This window comes from Solanum stenotomum, chromosome 10 (genome assembly GCF_019186545.1).
Source record: "Solanum stenotomum isolate F172 chromosome 10, ASM1918654v1, whole genome shotgun sequence".
Lineage (NCBI taxonomy): Eukaryota > Viridiplantae > Streptophyta > Magnoliopsida > Solanales > Solanaceae > Solanum > Solanum stenotomum.
The window spans coordinates 33,075,374-33,090,185 of NC_064291.1; the positions used below are offsets into that span (position 1 = coordinate 33,075,374).

At 29.6% G+C, this 14,812-nt stretch overlaps 2 pseudogenes; both read left to right on the forward strand.

Annotated features, from left to right (window-relative positions):
• Positions 1–6,695: 6,695 nt before the first annotated feature.
• LOC125842919 (uncharacterized) lies at positions 6,696–7,557 on the forward strand (annotated as a pseudogene).
• Positions 7,558–7,648: 91 nt separating this feature from the next.
• On the forward strand, positions 7,649–8,424 carry LOC125878232 (uncharacterized; annotated as a pseudogene).
• The last annotated feature ends 6,388 nt before the right edge of the window (positions 8,425–14,812 follow it).

Here is a 14,812-nt window from a genome sequence, read left to right on the forward strand (position 1 = left end):
TCAATTTGGAAACGATAGGAAACAGAGGTCAGGAAACAAAAGGAGAAAGGAAAAAAGAGAAAGAAATAGATGAATTAATGGCCATACGGAGGTGTTGATGATTCACCACATGAGTTCGAGAAAGCTCCTAGCTGCGACATATACCAGGAAGAAGAGGATTTCAATTTGGAAACCCTATTTTTAGGGAGTTATATATTAATATGAATGACCTAGTCAGTTCATTTCAGGGATTGGGCTTGAGTCTTTTCTTCAATTTTTTACATAAATAATTTAATTAATTATCATATATAACATAATTTTAGCTTTAATAACCATTTGATAAAAATTCAAAAAATTGTATTAAAGTTATATCAAAACTGTGTTAAATATAAATAGTCGATGGTCTGGTGGTGGTAATTACGAAAAAGAAGAGGTGAAGCTCTAAAAATTTGTATTAAAGTTGTATTAAAATTGTATAAATATAAACAATAATTATAATTATTATACATTACTATAAATTCGATAGCTATTATTCCAGAACAAATATAATATATTTCTAACAATGTAAAATAATTTAAATAATACTAGAATGTTTGAAATTCACATATAATACTCATAATATATTTGTATTAAAAATGTTTTTGTTATATATTCAACACATGCATTAAAACATGCCTATAATATGTATAATATATTGAATTCAAAATGTATTATAATTGTTGTTTATTTTTTTCTCTTATTAATGGTACTAAACTATGTTATTGTATTAAAAATGTTTTAGTTATATATTCACTACGCGCATTGAAACATGCCTATAATATGTATTATATATTGAATTCAAAATGTATTATATCTTTTTTTTCTCTTATTAACAATGTTAAAATGTGTAATAACCTGATCCCGTCGTTATAGAAAAGCCAACGGGGAAAGAATTGGGGCTAGAAATTTTTTTGAGTAGTAACTTGGGAATTCCTAGCCTAGTCCAGATTTGGACAAAATCTAAGTCAGTGAGGTCTAGGGAAATCTGGTAACAATTGGGAGATCTAATTGTGAATTTGATCACATGGGTAGATAGCTAAGACGTTAAGGAACCCGTATGACTTTACGGAATTGAATTCGGGTGAGTAGAACTCCCGAAACTGATATTCGCATAACGGGTATTTTTTGAATGTCATGAGATAAAGGACCGCTATGGCGGGACAGACGCGACTTAAGTCAGAAATAAACCTCAAAAATATTTTATTCTGCAAGTTTCAACTTTGAGAGCTAAGGAACGACCCCAGGTGTTTTCTTGACAGTTTTCCACCATTCTTGAGGCAAGGTAAGGATTTCACTCCCCAAATCCATTTTTCGATCCATAGAACTTAGTTTCTTGGGTGATTATTGTTGGGGAAGGGTTTTGGAATAGTTTGGATGGTGGGAAAAGCCCTAATTTGGATATTGGGATCATGGGTTTGATCTAAGGTTGATAGTGTTGATTATATTCTGGGTAATTAAGTCTTGTTTATTGATCTTAACATTATATTGATTGTTTGTAGACCAAGAATAAGCAGAAAGAATCTGGAAAGGGAAAAATCAAGTTTCATAGGGGATTCAAGTTTTGTTCGAGGTAGGTGATGATTGTGATTTCATGTGGTGTGATATGTGTTTGTACTTGCTTCATTATAATGCATGTATGTATGCGAATGTTGCATTATTGATCACACTAATCGTGACTGAGGATAATTGAATAATTGAATGTCATGAATCATGACTTGATTATATGATTATTAGAATGTACTTGTGATTGTGGCTTGTTGAATGGATCGGGTGTTACGTTTCGACACACTAACTGGGATCGGTTGCCACGTACCGACATAAACACTGGAACGAGTGTCACGATCCAACACACTAACTGAGATCAGTTGCCACTTACTGACATAAACATTAGAATGAGTGTCACGATTCGACACACTAACTTGGATCGAGTACCACGTACCGGTACACTAATAGTTTAGTATGGGTTTCATGAAAGGACCATTGAATTGAGTTTCGTGAGAAGACCATTGAATTGTGTTGTGTATCTACTTGTGATGATTACATTCATATCTAATAGTGTTGAAAGATTGTTTGTTGTTCTAAAATAATAACCAATGTGTATTATTGAGAAAATGGAATGCTACATTGATCCTAAAAAGATGACTAATATTGTATATGTTCGGTATATGCCTGTTTTATAATTTTGTGGTTACTTGCATGTGTTTCACTTATTGGGATAGCCGTGTAATCCTACCAGTACACTGTGGTTGTGTACTGATACTGAACTTGCTTGTTCTTTGTTGAGTATAGGGCATCTTCAAGCGGCTATTGATAGACCTTAGCTAGGTGACTATTGAGCGTGACCGGATTCAAGGGTGAGCCAGTTCTTTCAGGCTGCCATGGATCTCTCTTGTTTAAGTCCACTTTTTTCGGACTCAGACTATTTGTTTAAGGTGTTTGTTTAGTTTCGGGGTTGTACCCCTTGTTCTTAGACTTGTCGTTAGTAGAGTTTTGGTACAATGACTTTCAGATTCTAGGGGTTGTTCTTCCGCATTAGTTTGGTTAAGTTATTTGTTTAAACCTTTGGAGTTTATGGGAACTTCGTATTTCTTTTGGTCATTTAAACATGCTTCCGTATCTTTAAATGCATAGTTTTTGGTTAAGTTGTTTAGTTTAGATTGTAGTAATGGTTCTCCCACTGGAGGGTTACTGTGGGTGTCAATCACAACGATCTGGATCGTGACAAAATGTATTAGTATAGAATTATAAATATATTAATTATATAGTCACCATATGCATGAAAAATGCCTATAATATGTATAATGTATTGAATTCAAAATGTATTACAAGTATAATTTATATTTATTTATTTTATTAATGACGTCAAAAAAAATCTTCATATTTTAATATCTTCAAAATAAATAAATTTTAGTCTTCACCAAACATCCTTAAATATTAATATATAAGTTCCAATTTTTTAAAATTATTTATAATAATATCAATTCAAAATCAAGTCTTAAATTAAAATAATTGAATACCTTTAAAAAAAAAAAAGAGAAAGAAAAAGAGAGGGAGACAGAAGAAAAAAAAAAGAGAAGAATGGAGGGAGAAAGAAAGAAGCATAGAAAAGGGAAAATGGTTTGAAAAATACTTTAACTTTGGCCAAAATTGATGTTATGATACCAAACTTTATGAAGGATATTTTACTCCCTGCACTATTTAATAGTGTATTTTAAAGGTATATATATGCTCACGTGGACATCATAAATATTGCATAATAGTAAATAGTAACGTGTCCACGTGGGCACATATATACCTTTAAAATACACTACCTTTAAATAGTGTAGGGGGTAAAAGATCATTTTATAGTTCGGCATCGTAACAACAATTTCGGCCATAGTTCGAATATATTTCAAACTTTTTTCCCCAAAAAAAAAAAGAAGAGACTATTAAATCAAATATGTATTTAGCTATTTCTGGTAAGAAAAATAAGGCTAATTTGTGTAAGAGTAAAAGATATGCTATAACTCGTAAATAAATATATATAGTGCATTATCTATGTAAATAGGCCTTTTCTCTTTGACTGGTGTTTGTTTTGGGCTCGTTGGGTCTTTTTGTACAATTTTGGAGTTAATAAAAGAGCCTCAAACTCATATATTTAAATTTTTTAAAAAGAGTCCAAAAGTAGTTACAATTTTTTTAAAATTTGATAATTTTCTCTCAATTTTAATACTATATCAAGATTTTGATTTTTGTGGAACCATTTGTTAGGATGGAATGATTTGAAATAAATAGGACAAATGAAGCTTTTATACGTATTTTGGTTCAACAGGAAATGAATATAAAAGTTTCAATTTTTCTCATTTGCGATCAGGTTTTCTGACATGAATTTCATGTGAAAATAAAATAATTTTTTTGAGTAAAAAATATTATTTCACTTGAAATATTCTTTGGACTTATTTTTCAAAAATATCAAATTAAATGAGGAGTCATCACATTGAAGGAGGAGAAGCTGCTGGACTAGGAAACCCTTATTGCATTTAGATTAGAAATGGTAGTATAAGGTATTAGCACTAGATGGTGGACTGACTTATCATTGGATTTTCTAACATATTTTATTTTGGGTTCGATTTGGGCCTATTTTTGTCTAATTTTGCTGTGATTTTGTCTTCTTTAACCAATAAAATAAGTCTTGCGCTTAAATATAATTTTTTAAAAAGTATTAAAGGTATAAACTTTTATCGTCAATTACTATATTTTTAGAGTGTCATTCAAAAAACAATTATGAAGAATTCGAGTTTTTTTTATCCAAGATGAAATGAAAGTTAAGTATGACTAATTTCCACATAAAATACATTGAACTTTTTTCATGTGCACTAATAAGATCACCATGTGAATTGTATTATTAATGATTTTCTTTAGATTGTTAATTAAACTAAGAAATATTAAGAAAACATTAAAAATTTGAAGATTGCACTGAGAACGTTTGGGGCTTGTTTAGAAAGTATACAAATCAAACAATAAATCTAAAGTAATTTCTTATGAATCAAGCAAAACAAATCTATATCTATCTATCTATATATAATTAAGAGTAAATTTATGTGTAGTAAATATAAAGTTCATAATTGTATGCTATAGCAATAGTTTATATAATTGCACTCCATAGCAAAATTTTAATTTGCTATGAAGTTGTCTTTCTGTATATCTCGGTATTCCTTCAATTTAATATACATTTGATTTTTTTTAAATTAAATAAAAAGGCGGTAATTTCGATTAGAAAGAAAGGAAAAAAATCGCTGAAGTCAAGCGCATTATGTTTCAATCGAATTTCCTTCCTTTTACGTCTTCTTCAAAAGTAAGAACTCCATTGTAACTCAATTCAAAAAATCGATCAAGTTGTTGACGGTACTATACAAACAATCGAGATCATATTGATTTTAGAGATAACAACAGGAGGTAATTTCATGATGAAAAAAATACTCTGATTTTGTTTTTTTTGGTCGAAATTGGTGTTCAGCGTGTATGCAAAATCAGATTTCCTTTTAAACTTTCATCAATTTCAATTGAATGTAGATTTAGAGATGTATATTTTGTTCGTAATAGAGTTTAACACTTATGATTTGTATAGTTAATTTGAATTCTAAGAAAATTTGTGATTTGCAAATTTTCTGGATGAAATTGTTGATTATTTTGAATTTTCGAACGGAGATTCACTTTTTTCACAGTAATATTTTTGTTCGAATTTGTATATTTGGTGTCGAAACTATGAATGAAGATGAAATTGTATTATGATTTGTAAAGAGTTTATATGTATAGGTGTTTTGATATGATTCAGTAAGATATGTATAATTCGTATATGAAACTGTTGACTATTTGTTTCGACTTTGTATATTTATACAGTGCAGCTTCATCCTAATTTTGGATATATAATTTTGTAAATTGTATATAGCTTTAATTTTTGTATATAATCGTTTATATAAGTGTATATTCAGAATATGTATATAAATGAAAAACTAAATTCGCTGTAAGTTATATACATATACCTATTAGTGTTGTTGTGAGATGTATAAGTATATGAAATTTATTCGAATTTATAAGTTATATACATATACATATTAGTGTTGTTGTGAGTTGTATAAGTATATGAAACTGTTGATTGTTTATTGGAATTTGAATATTTATACAGTGCAGGTTCGTTCTTATTTTGGATATTTGATTATGTATATTTATATATAATAGGTATATGTATATGTCAATTATTTTAGGTTTGTCAATTGTATATTTGTATAAAGCTTTAATTTGTGTATATAATCATTTATATAAGTATATAATGGGAATATGTATATAACTGAAAAACTGAATTCACTATAATTTGTATAAGGATATGTTCTTTTTGTTGTTGAGATTCTCAATCATATAATTGTATATGTATATATATTTAATTTTTTTATACAGAAATTCTAAAAATGGCTTCATAAACTGTGTTGTTTATGCATTCTGGTAGATGGGACAGTGGCAATTGTTACGTTGATTATACAATTGAGGGGGTGATTTTGAAAGAAAGTTCATTGTATAAGGAGTTGTATAATGTTATTGCAATGCAACTCGGGGTTGATATGAATGTGATCAAGCTGAAAATTGAGTATAAGGTTGAAGAAAGCAACACACTAATGTTGATTCACAACTATATGGGTGTTAGAGTGTATATCATGCTTAAAAAGGCTGCAAATGACTTCAACAAAGTATCCAATTTGTATAAGCAAACTGGATAATAGTAACAATACCACTGAACTGTAAAGTTCAAATCAGGAGAAGGGTATGGTTAGATCTATTTGTATAGATGGTATTGCTGAATTTGAGACTAGGCAGATGTCAATTGGTGAATTGGTAGAGTCGCTTTGTGTTTTGGGTTAGGGAGCTGCAATGGAGTCATTTAAGATCCATGTAATAAGTACGTGGAGGTTGACCAAGTGTATAAGGACAAAGCCACTTTGAAATCTGTGATGGAAAAATATGTAATTGAAAAGAGATTTCAATATAGGACAGTGAGGTCAAATACAATCAGGTAAATAGTTTGTACATACAAATACATAACTGTATATTTTGTTTTAATTATTTGTATATTGATGTGTTATATATGCTCTATTTGTTGATGTAGCTATACGCTGGAATGCATTTCTGATGAAAGTGAGTGGTTAATGAAAGCATTAAATATCAACAAGTCTGAAATGTTTAGGATCTGAGCATTTAATACAGATCATACTTGTCCTTTGAAGGATAAAGTATATTCACAAAAACATGCAACAAGCATGCTGATTGGTGGGATAGTTAAGCCTAAGCTTGTTGATCACAAGAGAAAATATACACCTTCTGATATTCGGAGTGATGTGAAAATATATCTGGGAGTTGATGTTAATTACTCGTTGGCTTGGAGGGCTAAAGAGAAGGCTTTGATTTTCTTGAGGGGCACCACTTCTGCATCTTACAACAAACTTCCTGCATACTTGTATATGATGGATATTACATATCCAGGCTCGCATATACGTCTGAACAAAATCGACAAAAATGAGTTCTTATATCTTTTTGTTGCGTTGAATTGTTTCATACAAGGCATTGATTATTGCAGGCCTGTAATCGTTGTTGATGGAAGTCACCTAAGAGGACCGTATAATGGGACGGATGGAAAAAGTATGTTTTTGTATGTATATTTTTGATTTTATGTTAATTTGTATATAAATAAAAATGTAGGACATATTTTTTCACTGGCATATGGTATCATTGATTCGGAAAATGACGCTGCTTGGACTTGATTCTTTGTACAACTAAGGGAGGCTTATGGGGAAAAGAGTAATATGTGTGCTGTCTCTAATAGAAATGAGAGCATTATAAAGACAGTGACAAGAGCGTATAATAATGTGTCGCATTATGCTTGTATGTGGTATTTGTGGGGTAATGTTGAAAAGAAATTTAGAAAATCCTCCAAGGAGCTAAGTCCTGTATTTTATACAATGGCAAAGACATGCAATAAACTTGAGTTTGATAGGCTACTGGATACTGTAGAAAAGGTTGATGTAGGTGTTAAAAAATATTTGAAGCTAGCTGGATATGATAAAGGGTCAAGGTGTATGCAGAAACTCATCGGGGATGGGCTATGACATCTAATATTGTAGAGAGTATAAATGGTGCATTAGTGTCTGCGAAGGAATTATCAATTTTTAATTTTCTGGAAGAGGTTAGACTGATGTTTGGGAGATGGAATCACGACAACAAACATGAGGCAACATGCACATTTACTTCGTTGATTGAAAAAATTTAAAATATACTGGTTGAAAATGAAGCAATGAGCACATGAATGGGCTATGGTTTATGTATATCTAATATTGATTAATCAGTAATTAATTATTTTAAAATTGTATAAAGACAGTTATGCACACAGTTAGAATTAATACATATACAATTGCATAAACTTATACATATACATAAATATGTTTGTATGAAACAGGTTGTGTCGTCGACTGAATATATACACAATGTGACTAATGATGATAGGAGTTTTGTGGTTGCAGTTGTGGAAAGTTTCAATACGAAGAAATACCATGTGAACATGCTTGGGCCGTACTGAAGCGAAAAAGTCTAGTAGTTGATGGATATTGCTCGAATTTGTACAAACCAATGACAATTTTTAAGATTTATGAGATATCGATTTATCCTTTGCATGATGTAGCAGAATGGGTGATACCTGAATACATAATGTATGGTCAAGTTCGGCCTCTAAAATTCAAAAGACCTCCAGGAAGGCCAAAAGAGAAACCTTGTACAAAAATAACACGTGAATTGCTTGGTCTCAAAGGGAAGCGTACATGTAGCACATGTGAAGTTGCAGATTACAATAGGCATTCATGTTGAAACAGGCCTCAAGAAGTTTAATGAGCTCTTTTGATTATATTGGAGTGTAATATTGAATTTTATAGATACTTGAATGTTATTCGCAACTGATTTTGTGTTTAAAACTATATGAGTAGGAATGGTGATGATGGAATAAAGTTGTTATGTCCTATTAACAGTGCGCATTTTTGTTCTTCTTTTTGTATTCATGCTCTTGTATATAGTATGAGTTATCGTTGTCGTATATATTGTCCATCATATACAGAAATTGTATATGTATAAGTTATATTGAACATATTATTCTTTTTGTATTTATGCTAGTACAAATAATTTTATGTGTATTTGTTCTATTGAAATATTTTCCTCTTTTTGAACAGAAAATATATATGTACACTCTATATTTATACTTTATGAACGATTGTATAAGTTGGCTAGATTTATACAGTTAATATATAAATATACGTTGTTATTTAAGTGGTTTGTATATTTATACCTTATGAACGATTGTATAAGCCTAACAATGCATATGCATACATTCAACATAAAATATACTCCTAGATTTATACAGTTAATGTATAAATATACGTTGTTATTTAAGTGGTTTGTATAGTTATACTTTATGAACGATTGTATAAGCCTAACAATGTATATTTATATACTCAACATAAAATTTATATACTTAACATAAAACATACTCCTAAATTTATACAGTTAATATATAAATATACGTTGTTATTTAAGTGATTTGTATATTTATACTTTATGAATGACTGTATAAGCCTAACAATGTGTGTGTATATATATATATATATATATACACTCAACATAAAACATATTCCTAAATTTATAGAGTTAATGTATAAATATACATTGTATAAGTTGGTTTGTATAATTATTAAAATGTTAGACTGCATATATAATGAAATTAACAAAAAACAAAGAAGTAAAAGACTTAAATTATCAAACGAGTAAATTACAACAAAAAAAACTAGGAAGTTCAAAACATTTAAGCCTATTATTCATGTCATTTGCATATACAAAAGAAAACAAAAATTTAGTACTACTGTTCTAATTAATTGTAATCTTTTCACTGATATCGCAATCCCTGTTAATTCTGATTGACCTTTCTGGTGCCTCACTGTCACTAGTGGCATCGACTTGGATCTTTTGCATTCTATAATTCCACAATAATGCAGCATATCGAATACGTGTGAACTCTGGATCGAAGGAATTTAGAACCCCATTTCTATTACTAATATGGCCTGCATAAACAACAACATATAGTCCACAATCACTGAAAATAAAACACATCAAATTGTATGGTCAGTATAAAATTAACAATAACAATAGAAATAAAAATAACCATAATAATACTTGCAGGCTTCCTTCAGTTTGTTGTGGTATATCCTTGACATAAATCATTTCAAACGAGTCAAATTCAGAGTGGGACTTGTGTTTCGGGTGTGAAGACATGGCAATGTCTTTCTTCTCATAAAAACCAGACTTAGATAGATACATGGGAATAAGCTGTGCATATTTCTTGATCTCATTTTCAACTTTTGAATCGTGTAGTGCACCACCACTAAGAGAATCATAGATCTGTATACATCTATCATTAAGGGACACAATAATAAAAATCCAGTGAAAGATCTCCTTGACGTTAACATGAATGAGAATGTTATCAACTGTGTGCCAAGGTGCAGCATCATGCATTCTGTATCCATTAATGTACTCAATAATCGACTCCTCCGTACTGTCCTTATTGATATTACTTTCAAAGTTATAATAAGCATTCTAGATGTTGTGAATCAAATTATTGAAATTGCAATCGACGGTGATAAAACTGAATGTGTTGTTGTCGGAGTACTTGATTTGCGTATGTAATACAAAATGACATCTGTGTACTGTAAAAATAAGTAGTTATAATTTGTACAAAATTGTCATTTATACAGAATATATCAATTGTATAATGAAATAAATAATATCACACTTACCGAGTCATCAAGCAATTGATCTTTGTATGCAAGCTTATAGAACCAATTCAAAACAATGACAATTAAAAATGAAACCACATTTGTAAGACAACTTTTTTCTTTTTGTATCGCTCTTCTTTGTCCTTTCTAATAAAATCAAAAACAAAGTAAAACTTTATACAAATATACGTATATATAATTAAATCTGTATATTTAGTAATTACAAAATGATTTACTTTGTGTTATGCTTAACAAGAAGGCATTCATTTAACCATTTCCAGAAATGCATATACAAAGTTGTAAGATCCACATCCGACATTGAAACAAATGGATGTTTCAAATCAAACGTGAAAGGAAACCTTGATGAACTACATGAAATGTATAAAGTCATAAATAATCATTATAAGACTAACATTTATTAGTATATTTTATTATTGTGTAAACAATAAATTTTGCTGTACCAGACTCTGATCTGAATGATGTCACATAAGGTGATGTGTTGAATGGGCCTGGACGCCTTTCCCTAGGAATTGGTAACTGTGTGTGCTCGTCCACAGTTAACAAAGGGTGTAACACCATGCTTCTTTCTGGATTAAGGTTTGATTGGTCATCATGTATCATCTGAAGAGGTGTTGGATACATGAAAACTTGTTCAACAATTAATTTATTGGCATCGAATGATCCTGATTTGTTTGTATCTGTAAAAAAAAATTTCCATCTTTTTAGTTTGATCGCATATAACATTCAATAAAACCTGTTGTTATAAAATAATAAACAAAAAAGAATTCAAATGATCAGATTATATACAATTATAAAGTCAAATTTATGAAGATAAAAATTGAGAACTACATGCAAATGATGAATTGTTGAAGTCTGCTTGATCATTCATGAATTGGGATCCCTCTTTGTTAACTTCAATTAGAACATTTTGACAATCTTCCTTCTAAATATATAATAGATGTAATATAAACAAATGTTTATATATTATAAAAATAAAAAAACAGTTGTTGACAAATTCAAACCTCAGAAGTGTTTTGAACCTCAAAAATGTTTGAAAACTCCGAAGTGTTCTAAACCTTAAAAGTGATTGGAACCTCAGAATTGTTGTGAACCCGCAACAAATATCACTTGGTATATTAATAATGACATAATTATACAATTTGTTATACAAATTGAATGTTGATATTAAATTATACAATTGATAATTATACATGTGTTGGATAGTTAGTTAATTGTATATGTATACTAACCATATTTGTATACATATATGTATATGTATGTTATTTATTTGGAAAAATTTAAACTGTATATGTATGTTTAGTTTAATTGTATATAACAATTGATAATGTTGTTTTTGACACAAAATTAATAAATTACTTGTGGCTCAGGAGTGTTGAATTGTTGACCTAAAGGGCTAAATCCTGAGTGTTCAGCTGGAGACTATATATGTGACTGATGAATACTAACTTCTGAATTAAATGATGGGATTGCTACTCGAACAACTTTCTGCAGAAAATTTAAGAAAATATACATTATATACAAAACATCATAAAAGCTTGAATGATCAACAAGATAAATAAGTATAATACCTCTTGATCATTTAGATCATTCTAAATAGATTGACAGTTCAATTCAGAAGGTGAATGTTGAGAAGGTTCTTCGGATTGATCACACTGACTGTTGGCAGTTTATGTGTAACTTCTACACCATCACCCTAAAGTGAAAATATTAATTGTATATTTATTTTTTTATGTATAAAATCTATGTATTGATCTCTATTAACAAACATTATCCTCCGCATTCTTGGTTTTATAGAATCCAACACAACTTTCAAGTTCTTTTCAATTAAGTTCCTTAAATTAGTAAACTGTTTCTCCATCTGAAATTGGACATATATAAGTAACTTTAATGTTAAATATATAAATTAAATAGTAGTTGAATAAAATAAAAGTTAAAAAAATCAATATCTATATTTTGAATTGTTCAAACTCATCACGCGATATACTGAAATCAGGTGACTTGTTGGTGGATGGTATTTCAGAAGCAACACTTGATTTAATCTCAATATTTTGCTTAATGCCGGTATAGGAAGTAACATTAGCACGTTGTTTAGCTTGCCTCTTCGGAAGTGGTGACTTGGGTCTCTTTGGAACATTGGCATGTCGAGGAAACTTTCTTAAATAAGGATGCTTTGAAATAATCATGGGTGGTGTCTTCTTCTGAATAGGAGTGACTGTCTGCCTTGATTTCTTCTTAGGAGGAGACGAACAAGTATCAACTTTTTCTTTTCCCTTGTTAATTTTTGGACGTGGAGGATCCTGAAAATCAACGTCCGAATCATTTGCAACTGATATATCTGTTGGAGATTGATCTAATCGAACATACTCAGGAGGCAATTCAAGAATCTTAAGTTCCATTGGAGTTGGACTTAGATTCTGAAAATAAGGTGCAAATTATAGACACGTTCATATTGACATATTTATTAATAAATCATTTAAATATGATGTATGCATTTGTATAATTTTGTGCAATTGTATATGTCTAAATGAACATTATACAAAAGGTTTCTTTATACAAATGCAAAAGGTTATACATAAACAATGCACAAAATTATACAATGAATAACATATATATATATATATATATATAGCACAAACTTATATGTATACTTATACAATGTATAAGCTTATAGATATATTTATGGGATCTCTATATTTATACAGTTCACAGACTTATAGGTATATTCATACATTGACAAAAACTTATATATATATTAATACATGGCGCACATTTATACATATTATTTTCTAGAGCACAAACTGATACATACATTTATACAATTATATATTTATACAGTAATAGATATACTATATTTATACCGAGCATAAATTTATACATATATTTATACAGTGCATACCAGATTGTTGTCGTCTCTGAACATGCCCTTCGCAAAGTACTTTATACGAGGAAAATCCTTTTTTATCTTCCAGTTGAGGATCCTAGGGATGTGGTCAGATACTTTAACAACAATTTTCTCATCAAAATTCGAACAACATTCATAAAACCATACATGCAAAGCAAGTGGAAAACCATATAACCTGTAATACTTCTCATCATGTTTAATCTTATTGTGCAAATGTAGAATCAGAAGGTCAAAAGCCTTTTTCCCCATGGGTAGTCAATGTATCTGCCCGATTCAACTAAATCAAAGTATTTCCTGTCAATTACAGTAGTTGTTGGTTCTTCAGAAAGGATGAATGTATGTAGAACAATATAGCAAACTTCACAACATCATCATCATTATCCCCCCAAACCTTGTTAGAAAAATTGTCAACCAATTGTTTCTTGGTGATGGCTTTTCTGACATCAAAATACTGAAGAATAATCATGTTTGGTTCTTCAGTATTAAAGACAAAATCGTTCTCATTGTCTGAATATTTTAACCCATATATGATAGCAAAGTCACGAATGGTGAATCGAAGAGTGGTGCCATTTACATGTATTAGGATTGCATTTTTTTTTATAAACCCTTAATCTCTCTAAAAAACATTCACCTAATAAGTTGTACTTGAACATGACTCCTGCGGTTGCTAGACAATTGGGCAAAACATGTGGTTCCACAAAATTGATTATACTGAGTTTCAGAAAGCTTTTCAGCTAACAGATTCATTACTTCAATATTTGTGTAACACTGCATGTGAGGTGTAACACTGCATGTGAGGTGTGCGTGTTGATTCTCTTTTGCCTAAAAACTTAATAGCCTGAAAAAAATGCATATACAATTTTACTAAAATATACATGTATACATAACTAAGACACAAACACAGATATCAAAATGTATGAAATAGATTTTAAATGAAAATAACCTATACAAGTTTTATAAAGAAAAAATACATTATACAAACTGATTTCAATTGTATAAATATTTATATTGTATATATAGATAAATTGTTATACCGCTACTAATACAATAACTATTGATATTATACTTATACAAACAAATTCAAATGTATAATTGTTTACATTGTATGTATAGTGAAATACAAACAATTTATGTATGTGTATAAGTTTGTGCAATTGTATATGTCTAAATGAACATTATACAAAAAGTATCCTTATACAAATGCAAAAACTTATACATAAAACAATGCACAAAATTGTATCAAATGTATAAATGTTTATACTGTATATATAGAGAAGTTGTTGTGATACTACTAATACAATAACTATTATTGTTATACATTATACAACCAATTTCAAATGTATACTTGTTTACCCTGTATGTATAGTTAAATAGTTCTATTTTATACATTTAGTTTGGATATTAACATAGTGACTATACACAACTGTATAAACAAACATATACAAGACATAAATCAACAGAGAAAATATAAGAATAATATACAATCGTAACATATTCAAAAATAATAATTATACAAATACATCATCATGCTCCA